Source organism: Peromyscus maniculatus, chromosome 13 (assembly GCF_049852395.1).
Source record: "Peromyscus maniculatus bairdii isolate BWxNUB_F1_BW_parent chromosome 13, HU_Pman_BW_mat_3.1, whole genome shotgun sequence".
NCBI classification, from domain to species: Eukaryota; Metazoa; Chordata; class Mammalia; order Rodentia; family Cricetidae; genus Peromyscus; species Peromyscus maniculatus.
In genome coordinates, this window is record NC_134864.1 from 24,349,086 (window position 1) to 24,365,788 (window position 16,703).

The following is a 16,703-nucleotide window of genomic DNA, read 5'->3' on the forward strand; positions in this document are numbered from 1 at the left end:
TCAAGCGCAGTCATACACCAGAGCACAAAGAGGCAGGCTGAGAGAGGACAATGTCTCCAAGGAGGTGACATTTGAACAGGACTCAGAATCCTGGGTAGTTGCACGCACATGTTCCCTCATCAGACATTTATAGGGCATCTCCACGGAGTCAAGACCTTGTGCTGTGGGTTTAAAAATAGATTTCACCTTTTCAAATTCTGGCTATTTAAAAGCCCAGTTCCCGTTTCTATCCATTTTATGCACACAAACTTGAAGTCGGTGGGGCCGGTTGTGTGACTATTGCTGTAAGGAACACGGATGTGCAAGTAGCTGTTCAGGTCCCTGCTCTCAGGCTGTTTCTTGTTTGGTTTGTTTTGGAATAGGATTAAATTCAAGAGTGAGATGAGGGGGCTGCAGAGATGGCTCAGTGGTTAAGAGCACTGGCTGCTCCTCCAGAGGACCTGGGTTCGATCCACAGCACCCACACGGTGGCTCATGAGCACCTTTAACTCAAGTTCCAGGGGATCTAACACCCTCTTCTGAAAATGACCTCGACCCCACCCCTACATCACTGTTCTGTGTCAACGCAGGAAACAAGAATTCTCTGATCTCCCTTCCCTGAAAGCAGGTTATGAAGGCTGCAAGTGGCAGGTGCTCTGTCCTGTGTTAGAATAAATGAAGGGCCAGAGAAGCCAAGGCCAATTTTGAATAACCAGGTCTTGCTTTGTTCACCTACGGTCAAAGCCCCTTTTCTTCCAATCACACTTTTAAATGACTGTCTACTCCTTATTGACTCTGAACATGAAAATAAACATTTTAGCTAGAAGAAATGATTTTGAGTATGTGTGTGTGCACGCATGTGCATGCTCACACATCCCCCATCCGTGTGTGTGTGTGTGTGTGTGTGTGTGTGTGTGTGTGTGTACAAATACATACATGTAGAGGTCCAAAGACAACCTCTTGTTTTGACTAGTGATGGTCCTTAGAGGTCATTCATCTTTTGTTTGAGACAGGGTCTCTCATTGGCCTGGAACACCACCAGATAGCTTGAACTTGTCCTCAAGATTCCAGGGATATGCGTGTCTCTGACTCCCCTGGATTACAGGTATGCACCACTGTAGAATATTATTTTAAGATGTGTTACATTTGCTTGTGCTGTGGAACATTTGTTTGATGATGTAAAGATGTGTTGCATTATTTTAAATGTTGCATTTGTTTAACTCTGTGAGGCTGTGTTAATGTGCCTGTCTAAAACACATGGTCTAATAAAGAGCTGAACGGCCAAAGGCAAGGCAGGAGAAAGGATAGGCGGGACTGGCAGGCAGCGAGAATAAATAGAAGGAGAAATCTGGGAGGAAAAGAAGAGCCAGAGAACAAGGAGAGAAGGATGCCAGGGGTCAGCCACCCAGCTACACAGCCAGCCACTGAGTAAGAGTGAAAGTAAGATTTACAGAAGTTAAGATAAAGATAAAAGCTCAGAGGCAAAAGGTAGATGGGGATAATTTAAAGTTAAGAAAATCTGGATAGCAACAAGCCAAGCTAAGGCCAGGCATTTATAATTAAGAACAAGCATCTGTGTGGATTTATTTGTGAGCTGGGTGGCGGGCCCCCCAAAAGAGAAAAAAATAACCAAATACACAACATTGCACCAAGCACTTTTTTAAATAGGGGTTCTGGGGATTTGAACTCAGATTCCTCGTGATTACAAGGCAAACATTTCACTCATCCCATGATTTCAATTTTTTTAACCATAAAGAAATAATAAATGCTTGAGGATATAAGCAAATTATATATAATTTGATTTAAACACCATACAATGTATCCATGTATTATGACATCACATGGTAATTCATGAGTACAAACAACTTTGATGTTTCCAGGTGCCAAGTTCCAAACAGGAACTTAAGAAAAACACACACTTTTCTCTGGGTACTTTTGTCTTCACAGCTTAAGTCTCCCCTGTCAATCAGAGCTTTGTAAATAACTTGTTACGTCTTCCCTCTTGTGACTCTGCCTTTTGTGGTGAGTGACAGCTAAAACTTGTATGATGGATGAGGAAGAGTGTTACCTTTGTTCCTTCGTACCAGCCAGCCAGCAGTCTACCTCACTGCCTTCTAGTATGCATTATTTTCATCAAATTCTATGTGTTTCTGTTAAATTGAATTTAGTTTGGCCTAATTGAGCTGCCCCAGGCCATGTTGAAATTTGGCCTAAAAGTCTCCCCATATGTAGTGAACTGTGACCCAACTTGATATACGGGCTGGGGTTTGTCCCTCTCCCAACTCCCCATCTCATTCATTTAAAACATAAAGCCTTAGCTAGTTAATAATTCAGGCCTTGAGTCTGCCCCCTGTTCTGATTGTGGGCTCAGTCACGGAGCAGACTACCTGTAACTTAAGTGGGCACCAGCTGCCAGCTGAGGGACAGAGGGGCGCCTCTTGCTTATCTGTAACTCTGATGAACTCAAAGCACACCTCGAGTCCTGAAAATGGACCATAGCAATTTGTTTCGTACAGTGATCTTCTCTATGGCCTCACTCCCTTTCCAGACATTTTCTGGCAATCTCAAAAACAAGATGGTAAGAACATCATAAAACCTTGGCAATCCTTGCTACCTAGTGTTTTACCTGACAACTATAATCATATTCAATCCATAAGAACAACCCTATGATCTATTCAAGTTCCTTAGTGATCCTTTGAGGGGTAGCTTCAGAAGCCACCAAAACCAGTACATGCGGTTATTGTAAAAAACAAAGAAAAATGAAAATAAAAACAAAAAACAAACCCTCCATCACAATTTTGTCTTTGAGAAACCCACATTCATAATCTCAGGTGTGTCTTCCTTCCTTCCTGAGTACCTCTGTTTCTATTAATCCCATTTTAAAATCTGCTAAAAAACTTAGAAGCAACCTTATACTTGCTTATCCAGAAATCCTTTTCTGTGTGTCAGAGTCAAGGGTCTGGCTTTAGCTGTGTGGAGGCATCTAAAGGACAAAAAAACTCCTCTGACCACTACTCCTCGCAGCCTGGAGATGTATCTAAATCCCCGCTGCTGCTGTTGCCAGTTCCAGATGCAGGCTGGCCTGAGCCTGCTACGATGCCCCAGGACCCAGCTTCAGGGAAAGCTGTGCCTCCTCTCAGCTCTGCTGTGCACAGAAAGAAACGAATATCCCATAGGGTAATATGGGTGTTTGTTTGTTTGTGGTTTTGTTTTTCAAGACAGGGTTTCTCTGTGTAGCCCTAGCTGTCCTGGAACTTGCTCTGTAGACCAGGCTGGCCTCGAATTCACTGAGATCCACCTGCCTCTGCCTCCTGAGTGCTGGGATCAAAGGCGTGTGCCACCACCACCCGTCTAGGTTGACGTGTTTTTTATCCACCAAGTGTGAAGACCTATTGGTATCAGCTCATATGGGGATGCACAGAGCATCTCCAGAGGAGTTCCAGGGTCTTGTGTCCAGGAGCAAAGGTTTGACCAGACACATAGCTGCTGCAGAACAAAGAGTTTCTTAAGGGAAGGAACACTGAGGGAGGGAGTAGCTGGAGCAGAGAGGTCAGTGGCTCAAATAACCCCACTGTACAAAATTCCACTGTACATGGAGTGGGGGCTCTTAAGTCATATAACATAGGCTTTGGGGAGCATCTGCATCACGTGGGCTTTTTTGATGCATATGCACCATACAAGCTCTTCAAAGTAATCTGTGACATGTAATTATGCATACTTTATGTGTCCCTGTCTCATTAACATATTAAATCTCTACCCAAGAGTATGTCTTAGTCGTATAATGACCTGTGGGTCCCCTTCAGACACTCTGGAATGCCTCTGTGCCCCTGCCGGGGGCCCATTTTCCTTCGCTTGGTGTTGAGTGGGATCGTTCCAGTCTTCCTCCTTGCCAGCTTGTCTTTTTCGTGTTAACTTGGTAAGGCTCGCCCTCTGTCCCGCTCTCTGGCCCCAGTGTTTATTTCTGGTCTTCTCACTATAATGTTCTTGCTTCCCATTGTTTTCCTGACATGGATTTTTTTTTCAGATAATTGTTTTACTTATGATATAGCTTTGGTTAAGCAGCAACACAGTTAGCATAAATAGATTTTAAAAAAAAATAGATTGAGTTGTCCTGCTTGTCGGAACTCGGTCCCCGTCTGTGGCCCAGAGCTTTACTATACAAGTTCAACCCTGTGTCATTTTGAAAGCTGGCTTCGTGTCGACCTTAACCTTTTCTGCAACGAATCTTACTGAATTAAACTTTCAATATATAAATAGGGAAAGCCAAGTTTCCCCAAATAACCTCACACTGATCTGCTTGTCAGAGGTGTCGTGAGAGAGACCCTGTCAAGCGTTGCTCCTCTTAAGTGCCTGTGTGGCTTTGTATTTCTATGTTTGGACACAAAAATTAGTTCATTCTACTGGGCCTGCCTGGTATTTCCCAAAGTGGTGTTTGTTTGGAGGCGGTCTAGAGGCATCTGAGTTCTAACAGTGAAATGTAAAACAAAACACTATTAACTCTGTCGCTGTTTTTTTAAGAAAAGAACGAAACAACCAAACACAACTGTGGCTTTGGGTAACTTCACAGAGCGACAAGCAAGCCATCTGCCGGTACCGGCTGCTTTGGGGATGGCTGATCACGGGGTCGCATGAAACATTCATAGTAATTAGTGGCAGCACCAAAATAGACCATCGCAGTGCTTTTCCAGTTGTTATGGTGACAGCCCCCCCTTCCCCCACCCCCCCCTTCTTCCCTGCCAAAGGCACTCCTGCTTTCTGTGGCCTTCCATCTGGTGTGGACTCTCCGAGTGTAGTGAAATTAAATCGACCGCTCATTTGTCGCCCAGAGCTGGGAGGGTTGGGAGAAGGGGAGGGTTGGGAGGAGAAGGAGGAGGAGGAGGAGGAGGAGGAGGAGGAGGAGGAGGAGGAGCTGGGGGAGACTGTCCCCTCTGCTCCAGCAAGGGTGGCGGGGCAGCTGGCACATCCCTGCCGCCCACCAGACAGGTGCTGTCCAGGGGCCACTAGGGCGTTGACAACAGAGACGGCGCCTCTGTGCTCACGAGTGAGAGCCGCCCTTGTGACCAGCGGGTCCTTGGTCTGTCAGGAAGAGCGTCTCCCTGACACCCTTCACCCCGACCCTCTGTGTGTGGACTGTCGGTCATTCTCCTGGCATTTTTTTTCCCTAGAAGTTATCAAGTGTTGACATTCTCCTCCCTCTGCTAAAATCTCCAAACTTAGCCAGAATTTAGTTCTTTAGGGTTCTGGTCACTTTGGAGCTAGATGTTGAAAATACTGACGTGCACCTGCTGTTGATCTCAACTCTCCAGAGGCTCCAGGGCTGCTAACTGAGCATCCACCCCCTAACACCCCACACAGCCTCACCAGATATGTTTGCGGGAGAGAGGGAGATTTAGAATCGAGCTGTGGCATTCTCTGTTCTAATGAGAAAGGTGGGACCCAGGACAGTGCCCGGTGTGAGGCCCCTGAGGAACTGGTGGATGGCAGGCGGTATCCTCTCACCCAGTGGGGTTACATGATGCTGCTAGACCAATCATACCCTTGTCAGCCATTAGTTGAAAGAGACCCCTATTACAAATGGCAGGCTAACGAGAACAAGCTTATTAACACGGATATTTTGTAAACAAAATATCTGTGAGACAGCTAAGGAATGGGGAGTGTTCAAAACAGAGCTGGGTTTGGAATGAGCCTTCCTGGTTTTGGAATCAGCTCAGCCATCCTTTACCTTTGGGGCTGCATGCTCCTATTTCCATAACACAGGTTAGAGTGCCTAGAGGCCTTTGACCCACCGTGTGCTAACACTGTGTCTCTAGGAAAATGACTTTCAGCTCCTCGGGTATCAGTTGGGATTCATAGGGAATCTTCTCTGGAAGGCTGTCTTGAAGATGTGGCCCTGCTCCATGAAAAGTCTGGCACACAGCCAGCTGCAGAGTGAAGGCGCAGTAGCATCGGTCATTTCCATTAATTAAGCAAATCCCCACTGCTGCTTCCTGCCTGGCTTTGGTCCCATCATTTCTTAGACCCAAAGTGTCCCCTCCAGGCTCTCAATGGAGGCATGGCATACCTCCCCTTGCCGGGCAGCTGTTCAAGATCCAGCGGCAGATGGCCAGCGTCCTTGTGCCATTAACATCTGACAGCCTTTATGCCAACGGCGGGGTAGGTCCATCCTGAGCAGCACAGCTCACGGCCTTCAGTCTGGGGGTTTCTGCTGCTCATCAGCTCCCGTACCAGCAGCAGGTCTGAGAGTCAGAGTCAGCTCTCAGAAGCCAGGCCAACAGGAACTCCGAGAGCTGTGATGTTCATTCTGTGTGCTGGTCCAGATGCCCTGGGCTTGACAGCTTTATCTTCATCCACAGGACACATCCATTCAGCAAAAACATCTGAACCCATGCCACACACCCATCACTATGGTCACTGTCAGAGGCACAAACTGGGAAAAAAAATAGTTTTCTCATAAAATCTAGCCACGTGGGTGCCTGGACAACAGGTGAATAGATAAGGAAGTTGCTGTATGTTTACACAATAGAATATTGTTCAGCTGCTTTAAAAAAAATGAAATCATGAATTTGCAGGTAAATAGATTGAGCTAGAAAAACAATTGCCCCAAGTTAGATAACCCAGACCCCAAAAGACAAGAATGGTATATATTCTCTTATATATGGATGTTAGTTTTTAAGTTCAATAGGCATGATACCGTCTGTACAGGCACAGTGGTTAGGCATAAAGAACTAGTCGGGGTGGGGGGATCTGCCAAGGAAGGAGAAATAGAGTGTGTAGTTATGGAGAGACACAGGGGAGACCAGAATGAGAGGATTAAACAGGGAGAGGAAAGGAAGAGTCTGCAACTCATGATGTAGACCACACTAGCTTCAAACTCAGAGATCCACCTGTCTCTGCCCCAAGTGCTAGGATTAAAGGCTTGTGCCACTATGCCCAGCCCCCCTTCAAAAAAAAAGGTTTTAAAATAGAAATTACATCATTTTACTCCTTCCCTTTCCCCCTTCTCACCCATCCCATATCCCTTGCTCCCTCTCAAAATCATGGTCTCCTTTTCACGGTATTAGACAGCCGGTTGGGGGCTCATACCCGGGAAAGACTGTCTCTCCCATCCATAGCAGCATCCTTGCTTGCCTGTAGTTCTCTGTCTACATTTTTTAAACAATTAAAGCTGTTTAAATTATAAAGACACAGAGGGAAATACGGCACTCATTAAGAGACTGCTGATTGGGAACTGATCCTAATAGATTGTTCCAATTGCCTCTGATCTCTCATTGAAAAGAAAAAAGAAATAGACAGTTGAGTCTAGTTCAATCTCTCCCAACATTTGATCTTCCCATCTCCCCAAAGGAGCCAGTGCCTCACGAGGGCTGCCTTATGTTTTTGATAACTTCTGTGGTTTTGAATATTCGCCAAACAACACATAGGATTGTTTACTTAAATGTGTTCTACAAATTATGCCACGTATCTTTCCAGCCTTCTGGCTATACAGTGTCAGTTACAAATACTCACCTGCGTGGTAACAAGAAAGCAATTGTGTACAACACAAAACAACGATGTGATTTCTGTCCTGGGTGTGAAGATGAGAAAAAATAGGCCATTCTGAGATTCTTAATGTTTTGATAATGTCCCCATGATTTCTGAACAGCTCAAAGAAGAATTAAGTTTGAGACCCTGAATCCAATTTAAGTGATGTTGTAATAATCCCTTACATTTCCGAAGCACATGACCATCTACTGAAGGTTTTCTGGCGATGTTGGGAGTCAGATCCAGCATATCACACACGTAGGCTGGGCAAGGGCTTCAGCACTGCACTGTATCCCCAGCCCCGAATTATCCTACTTCAAATGTTCAGCAAATTGGCAGTGAAGTCAAGAAAGCCTTTGTGATGTGGAAACCCCGTGTAAAGTGTAATTGTTCCTGGTCTGCTCCATCTCTCCAATAGGCAGGGCACAGTAGTGTGCACAGGTCCACACCCGTACACACAGGCTCACATGCAGAAAGGAGTTCGGCAGTTTGAATGCTGTTGGAGGTTCTATGGGACGTGTTAACATTTAGGCATCTGTACTGGCCTGCCCTTAGGGTCCTGATAGGATAAATCCTCAGCTGCAGCCACTAAGAGTACCCTCTGTGTGCATTCGATACATTTCCTTATAAAAGGCGGGCCTTTGCCCACCTCCTGTCTCTTTTTGTTTCTCTTCCTTCGCTCTTGCCCCCAGGGACCGGTCCCTGCCCCCTTCTCTCCCCTCCCCTCAATAAACCTCCACGTAGGACCTGTTGTATGGTGTGACTCCTTCCCGCCATTTTTTAAATACCACAGGAGGTCCTCGGTTTGGTGATACAGGAGTGATGGCACCTTTAAGGGAAGGAGCCCAATGGGAGGCGTGCATGTCATTTGGGATGTGCCCTCCAAGAGGACTGTAGACCCTGGACTGACTGGCTCCCACTTTTATGGTCTGATTTCTTCTTTCCACACAGCACTTTCTGACCTCCCGCCCCTACCTTGCCCCACTTCCGGGTTGCTCTGTGGTCTTCACTAGAGCCAAACTGATGGAGAGTCGTGCCCTTTTAACCTCCAGAACTGTGAGCTAATGAAGCCCTTTGCTTTATAAAGTTAGCGCACCTCAGGTCGTTCACCTGATGAAGATGCTTTGATATGTGAGAGGAGAAAGGACATTATTTGCATGCTTGATACACTGAGCTCTGTAACAACCCCACTGGAGTCGATGGCTTTACGGCACCATTTTACTGATGAGAAAGCGGCGGCCCAGAGAGGAGATATAATCTCTCAAGCTCACACGGGTCACACACGGCAAGGCAGACTGGAGGTACTCTCCAGGTCATCTCACCGCCTCATCATGTAATGATGTCATCTGTTGTCTCTGTGTTTAAAACTAGACTGGATAATTGCCGGTAAGGCTTTCAGACTCCCTCAGCAGCAAAGATCATTGTCATTATAAAATGAAGTGCTACAATGCTGTCTTCATCCTAGGCTACCCACGGAATGGCTTTAGGACCAAAACTTGAACCCAAATATATAATGACTGTATTAAAACTCCATTTGCCTGTATCCGGGTGACAGAGGTGTGAGTATCAACCATGACTTTTCTGCATAGAATATAAGAACATACAAAGAGGTGTGCTCTAGGAACCTGTCTTGGTCAGTGCTCTATAGCTGTGAAGAGATGCTATGATCAGGGCAACTCCTATGAAAGAAAGCATTAGTTGGGGGCTTGCTTACAGTTTTGGGGGGTTAGTCCATTATCATGATGGCAAGAGCATGGTGTCATGGAGCATGGAAGCAGGTAGGTGTGGTGCTGGAGAAGTAGCTAAGAGCTACATCCTACTGGTAGGGTTGGGGTGGGGGGGGGGCGGGAGGGGCACACGGACAGAAAGATAGACAGACAGACACTGGGCCTGGCATGGACTTTTAAAACCTCAAAGCCTGCCTTGAGTGACATAACTTTTTCCAACAAGGCCACACCTCCTAGTCTTTCTAATCCTTTCAAATGGTTCCACACCCTGGCAACTACACATTCTACTGTATGAGCCTATGGGGGCCGTTCTTATTCAAAGCACCACAGGTCTTCTGCTGGTGCTGAGATTTGACCACATAGGTCTTCCTAGAGAAAAGGTGGAAACTTGGCTCAGAGCTTGAGGCTGAGCCTGGAAGGATGGCTGGTTTGCTTAGGTTGTTTCCCGCCTCATCTCTCGCCATCGGCAACTCCAGTGAATTGCCGCTGCTACCGTAACAATCAGATCATTTAACTGGAATGAACATGGAGGAGTGAATCTTCTCCATCTTCATATCTATCATGCACACTGTGTGAGGAGGGTGGGTGAGACCTTGGACAACAGCTGTCCTGATTTCTATAGTTCTACATAGTTGTCACTGAGCAATGACTTTGAGGGGGAGAAATGTATCCAGTTACTTTTCTGCCATCAGAATTCTATCTATATGCTGCTTTTATGCTTTGTAGGATTTTCAGGTCACCTGTAAAAATGTATTCAGAAACAGAAACAAACATGGACTTTATTTGATTAATGGTATAGCATTAGAATCAAGTTTCTATTGGGAGGAGGTGGCGGCGTGTGGATTCTGTGGCCCATGTTACCATCGGAGGCCATGGGGATGTATGTCCGTGGTCTGTGCTGTTGCCTGAATTGTTGATGTCCCTGGGCCTGTGCTGCCACGGAGGGCCATAAGGATGTCCATGGTCCATGCTGCGGCCAAGGTTCATGGTCTGTGCTGATGTTGGAGACCATGTGAATATCTGTGGTCTGTGCTGAATCAGAAACCACGTGGAAGTCCACGATCCATGCTCCCGCTGACTGTAAAGGGCAAGGAGGCTTCTGGGCAAGAAGGTTGATAGCTTCTGGTGGGGGTGGGGGCGGATTCAATTTTCTTTAAGGGGCTGGCCACTGGAAGTTTGACCATGCTCCAGTGAATGTATGGATAACACAAACTGGACTTTTTTTTTTCCTTTTCTTTTTTTTGGGGGGGGAGTGGGGAGGGGAAGGGAGTGGATCTGAGAAGGCTGGGAAGTGAATGAGAAGGGATGCATTATGTGAAAATAATCAATCCAAATAATCAATAAAAATGTTATGCTGGAAAGAAGTAAACAACGTTTCTCCAGGAACTTCTGATAATAAGAAGTGTTCTGCATATTCCCCGTGGTAAAAAGACATGAGCGGTATGAAAACGTCTTGTTATTGAAGTTCTCACCAGTAACCACCCAGTCGACAGGTGCTCTGCGTTATGGGGGAGTTCCTGCCTTTTCTTTGTGCCACTTAACTCCACGTTTGGTCCCCGAGTCACATTTTTCCGGCACAGAGAAGAACCACTGGCCGATTTCTTTAAATTCCTGATATTTCTAGATACAAATGCCATACAAAATGGACTTTGCATGGCACAAGGTCTCAGTGCTGACGTGAGCTGTCTTCCAGCCACATCGCTTCAGTTTTCTTCTGTAAAATATGAGCCAAGATTTATGCATCAAAAAAAGTCACGGCAAGGAACAAATGAGCTATGTGTGAAAGCATTTTGCAAATATAGAGCCCAAAAACAACCGCACCATTTTGCTAGTTGCATTTACTATCCCTCAGAACATCCCGGAGCGATGTTACAGTGCCAGGAGCGATGTTACAGTGCCATTGTTCGTGCAGTCTGCATCCTTCAGCTTTTCAGGAAGTATTGGGAAAGTGTGGCAACAAAGGATGTATTATTTAAGCTAAACCTAATGCATAACTATGTGTCATTGCGCATCCTTTGTGCTTACCTCATTATGCTACATTCTTTTTTTTTTTTTTTTTTTGGTTTTTCGAGACAAGGTTTCTCTGTGTAGCTTTGTGCCTTTCCTGGAGCTCACTTGGTAGCCCAGGCTGGCCTCAAACTCACAGAGATCCGCCTGGCTCTGCCTCCCGAGTGCTGGGATTAAAGGCGTGCGCCACCAACGCCCGGCCTATGCTACATTCTTTATTATCCGTACAGTTCCTGCCAGGTACAAACACACACTATACCCGGAGGTAGGGATGGGGAGACGCTGTCATCACAGAAAATTGAATTTTGAAAATAGATAAATGTCCGTACACATATTTTTAAAATAAAGAGCAGTCTTGGCTCCCCGTGCCTCTATTTCCATAACAATGGTTCCTGGGCAGGAAGTTACTATCCTGGGACACCTTAAGGACTAGGGACTGCAGCAACAGCGAGTTTCCTCAGTAAATACGGCATGTAACCTGACGTTCTGGACTTAGTCACCTTCTAAGAAAGTCCTGATAAGTCTGATCGAGCGTTCCCTAAAGGTTTGTGTGTTCGAAGCTTGGTTCCTACCCTGTGGCAGTGAGAGGGAGGAGAGGAATCTTTAGGAGGGAGGAACTAGTTAGAAGTCTTCCAGCCTGCCTTCCCAAAGCACAGGGACGTGCCTTTGAGTGGAGTCCTGGTGCCCTTGGCTGAATTCTGTCCATCTCCCAGCTGTCGTGAGGTGAGGAGCTTTGACCAGCATGTGTATCTGATGCGTTTCCTTGCCATAGGCAGGTGTTGCAATCACACCATTCCAGAGATTTCTTTCTGTGGTAGTGTTCGCAAATCGTTCTCCCAGTTTCTACTGGCCTTTAAACACCGTGTTTCAGGAGACTGCTTATAAAATGTAGAGTTTAATGTCACCAAATTATTAGTCTTTTAAAAATCAGTTCAGAGGAGGCTTGGGAAAGGGCTCAGTGGATAAAGCACTTGTCATGGATCCCCAGAATCCATGTAAAAGCCAGGCAGGTGTGACAGCCCCCAGTAATCCCAGAACTCAAGAGATAATCCCAGAACGCAAGTACATATTTATAGAGTAGTATGGAATGCTTAATACATGTATACATTCTGCACCATTCAAATCAGGCTAAAAATTCCTATCTCCTGCAACATTTATAATTTCTCCGTGATAAAAACATTCATGATGCTTTCTTCTAGCTTCTGTTGAAATTGTGCAATATTCTTACCTTTAATCACTCTAGTGTGCAACAGAAAACCAGTACTTTTCCTACTAATATTTTAAATTGGTGCATAAGAGTTATCCATGTCTGTGGAATACAGCATGATAATTCAGTGCATGAACAATGTATAATAATCTGATCAAGGTAGTTGGCATGTCCACCAAGCATTTATGATTTCTTTATGTGTTCATTAAGATTTAATGGCCATGGGTCTCCTCATGGGTTTTTGTGCACATATCTGCTTCTGGGTAGCATTTTTTGTCATATGGGTTTCACATTGACATTCTTATGTACATATGTCATTAACTTGATCTTATTCCCATCATCCCATTATCATTTCTATACTCCCCGAAACAGTCCCCTTCCTCTTCCCGAACACTGCCCCCCTCTGACTTATCTTTTTTTTTAATGCTACATTCCATGATGCAATATCTGTCTTCCTGGTTTGACTAATTTCTTTTAATCTGATGATCTTGTATTCCATCCATGTACCTGAAAAGGACAATTCCATTCCTCTTAGTGGCTGAATAAAATGCCACTGTGCATATAACACACTTTCTTTATCCGTTCACCTAATGGTGCCTACCTAAGCAGATTCATCAGCTTGACTACCGTGAATACAGCTGCAGTTAACATGGGTGTGCAGATGTCTGTTATATGCTGACTTAGGTTCCTTCCAGTAAACACCTAGCAGGAGTCTAGCTAGGTCAGATGTCAGTTCTATTTTTAGTTTTCTGATGAACCTCCAAACTGATTTCCATAGTGGCTCCGTTAGCTTATACTCCTACCAAAAGTGGATAAGGGTTTCCGAGGCTGTAGAATTTGTTCTTCAGCTGGAAATTTAATGGGCTTACTTGTGGTGCATGTACTTATTTGTATGAGAAAGTATTTTGACGCATTATGATGAGCACCTAGCGTAAGTCATGTTTCATGCGCTGGAGACAGAGAGTGAGACCATTGGGTCCTCAGGCTTCATAAAGCTTCTGACCAATGAGGGATGACTGGTGGGCATTTAATAATTTATTATTCTCATTTTGTGACAGTTTGCCTGCGTGTATTTCTGTACGAGGGTATCAGAGCCCAGGAACAGGAGTTACAGACAGTCTTGAGCTGCCATGTGGGTGCTGGGAGTTGAACCCAGGTCCTCTGGAAGAGCAGCCAGTGCTCTTAACCCACTGAGCCATCTCCCCACTCCCAAATATGGTCATTTAGATTTTGATTTTCAAGACAGGGTTTCTCTACATAACCCTGGCTATCCTGGAACTCTCTCTGTAGACCGGGCTGGCCTCAGACTCAGAGATCTGCCTGCCTCTGCCTCCCATATGCTGGGATTAAAGGCATATGGCTGCCGCCACTGCTGCCACCACCACCGCTGCCGCCACCACCACCACCGCTGCCACCACCACCACTACCATCGCCCTGATGAGCACTTAGAAAATAGCCTGTGTTGTATTTTATGGGAAGATTGGAGCTGGCAGGAGTTGAGTATAAATGAATCCATGAGGACCCGTAAGCACTCAATGTTCTTATTTCTCAGAAAAGACTTAGATGGTTTTGCTGTGGGATGATCCTTCTGTACAAAAATACCCACCTAATAAAGTAGTATATTTACAAATGAACATATTGACTATATATTAAATTAGTAATGGTGGATATTATGCATTTGAATATTCATTTTGCTATGGTAAAATGACTCACAAAATATGGAAAGAAGATAGAGGACAAATACATTCTTGCCCTATAAATTCAAAACCAAAGGCCCAGGAGTACGCTGGAGAAAAATGGAAGGAGAGGCTGTCTAGAGTGTGTACTGTGCTCACCACATCCAACTCCCAGTAGCCAAGAACAGCACACTTGGCACTGTGCATGGCCATGGGGACCTGCACCCCGCAAGAGGCGTATCCCTATATCTATTACAAAATACATATATTCATTTTTATTCTGTATTTTTTTTTCATTTTGGAGCCCACCTGTATTCTTCCCTGAGCTCACTGATGTAGCCACAGCCAGCCACGCCCTAATGGGTGCCAGGGCCCCTCTGCTAATCTCCTCAGCCAGGGTAGTGCTGCTCAAAACACCTTTCTCTCTCTCCTCTCACCTCTCTCTTTCTCTCTCTCCTCTACAGACTCCCCCTGTAGCAGAGGATGACCTTGACCTCCTGATCTGCTGCCTCCATCTCCCCGGCACTTGGACCACAAGCGTGGACCACCATGCTGGACCCACTGTTCTCCCTCTGTGACATCTTTCTTCTCTATTTCTGAACTCTGCTCTGTGCTTTTTCTAGTTATTCCCAAGAAAGAAACAATGTGAAGTTCACATATGCTGCGGCTGAAAATCATGTTGCCGAAAGGACTTACAGAAATAGCCCAAGGAAGAGAATTCTTCCCAAGGAGAGCGGCTGGGGAACCATTCCTGCTTCGTTCTCCTTAAATAAGGTTATTTAACATAGATTTGAGGAGAGCATGGTGAGACACATTTTGTTTTCCTGTTAATTGCATTTGAGCTAAAAAGCAGAAGTTAAAAAAAGCATTTTCTAAAATAATAAGCCCTTGGAAAGGATAAATTTAATTCGTTTAGCCCTGTTGAAGCAGAGCATAGAGAGACATTCACTATGAGGGGGTAGATTTAACTCCTCCAGCCCTGTTGGAGCAGAGTGCCGAGAGACATTCACTATGAGGGGGTAGATTTAACTCGCTCAGCCCTGTTGGAGCAGAGTGCAGAGAGACATTCACTATGAGGGGGTAGATTTAACTCACTCAGCCCTGTTGGAGCAGAGTGCAGAGAGACATTCACTATGAGGGGGTAGATTTAACTCACTCAGCCCTGTTGGAGCAGAGTGCAGAGAGACATTCACTATGAGGGGGTAGATTTAACTCACTCAGCCCTGTTGGAGCAGAGTGCAGAGAGAAATTCACTATGAGGGGTAGATTTAACTTACTCAGCCCTGTTGGAGCAGAATGCAGAGAGACATTCACTATGAGAGTTGTCTGGGTGATGAGTCATGAGACAGCTGGGAATTAACCCACGAAGCCTGGACTCTCAAGTGACGGAAATACCTGTGTGAGGCAGGACTCTGTGCAGGGAAGGGCTTCTCCACACAACAAAGGAGCAGAAGGGCCCAAGAGACAGCACTGGAAATAAGGAGCAGAGGTGTGGCTCAGGAGACAGATGCACCCACTGCTCTGCCAGAGGGTCTGGGTTTGATTCTTGGCACCACATGGCAGCTCACACTGTCTGTAACTCCATTTCCAGGGGATCTGATGCTTCTTCTGGCATCTTCAGACATCAGGCACACAGGTGGTGCACATGCATACATACATACACACATACATGCATACATACATACACCCATACATATATACAAGCAGGCAGGCAAAACACTCATATACATAAAAATATTTTTTAAATAAATGAATAAAATGCATTGGTATGAATTTAACAGAAGAGGTATAAAGCTTTTTGAATTTTTTTTTTTTTTTTTTTTTTTTAGGTTTCTTACAGACCAGGCTGCCCAGAATTTGCTATGTATCGAAGAAATGATGCTGAACTACTAATCTTCCGGCATTTACCTCCCAAGTGTTGAGGTTATAGGTTTGTCCCCACACCTGGTGTCTCAGTTACTTTTCTATAGCTGTGATAAAACACCATGACTAGGCAGGCAGATCTCTGTGAGTTTGAGGCCAGCCTGGGCTACAGAGTGAGTTCCAGGAAAGGCACCAAAGCTACACAGAGAAACCCTGTCTTGAAAAACAAAACAAACAAACAACCACAACAACAACAAAATCATGGCTAAGGCAACTTACAGAAAGGAGAGTTTAGGGGAGGGGGTTACAGTTCAATAGGGATAGAAGCCCATCCCCATCATGGTGGAGGCATGGAGCAGAGCAGCTAGCAGACAGGCATGTCACTGAAGCAGTAGCTAAGAGCTCATATCGTAGTGCACAAACAGGAAGCAGAGAAAACACACCGGGAATTCAGTCTTCTGAATCCTCAAAGCCTGCCCTCAACGACACACGTCTTCCTATGGGGGCCATTGTCACTCAAACGCCGCAGCAAGCAAGAGACCTAAAACTTAAATAATGAAACAAGAGGGATACGACCCTCAGGAAGGAGAGTACTGGGCCACTGCTCACTTGGAGGTATACATTCCTGAGCATGTTCGATTCAAGGTCACAGTCTATAAGTTCACAAGGAAAGGATGGTGAGCACATTTCTGAGCTTGCTCACAGCATTTTAGATCATGTTTA

General features: G+C 45.4%; 2 long non-coding RNA genes across 2 annotated transcripts in view; one reads left to right on the forward strand and one right to left on the reverse strand.

Moving 5' to 3' along the window:
- Window positions 1-7,974, reverse strand: part of LOC143268287 (uncharacterized) — a 32,138-nt gene extending 24,164 nt beyond the window's left edge. The window contains exon 1 of the long non-coding RNA XR_013044024.1: window positions 7,686-7,974. This is a non-coding gene — a long non-coding RNA (uncharacterized LOC143268287). The remainder of the gene's footprint in view (window positions 1-7,685) is intronic.
- LOC143268288 (uncharacterized) lies at window positions 875-16,216 on the forward strand. Its single transcript, XR_013044025.1, has 3 exons — window positions 875-1,084; window positions 14,741-14,921; window positions 15,947-16,216. It is a non-coding gene; the product is annotated as an uncharacterized LOC143268288 (long non-coding RNA).
- The last annotated feature ends 487 nt before the right edge of the window (window positions 16,217-16,703 follow it).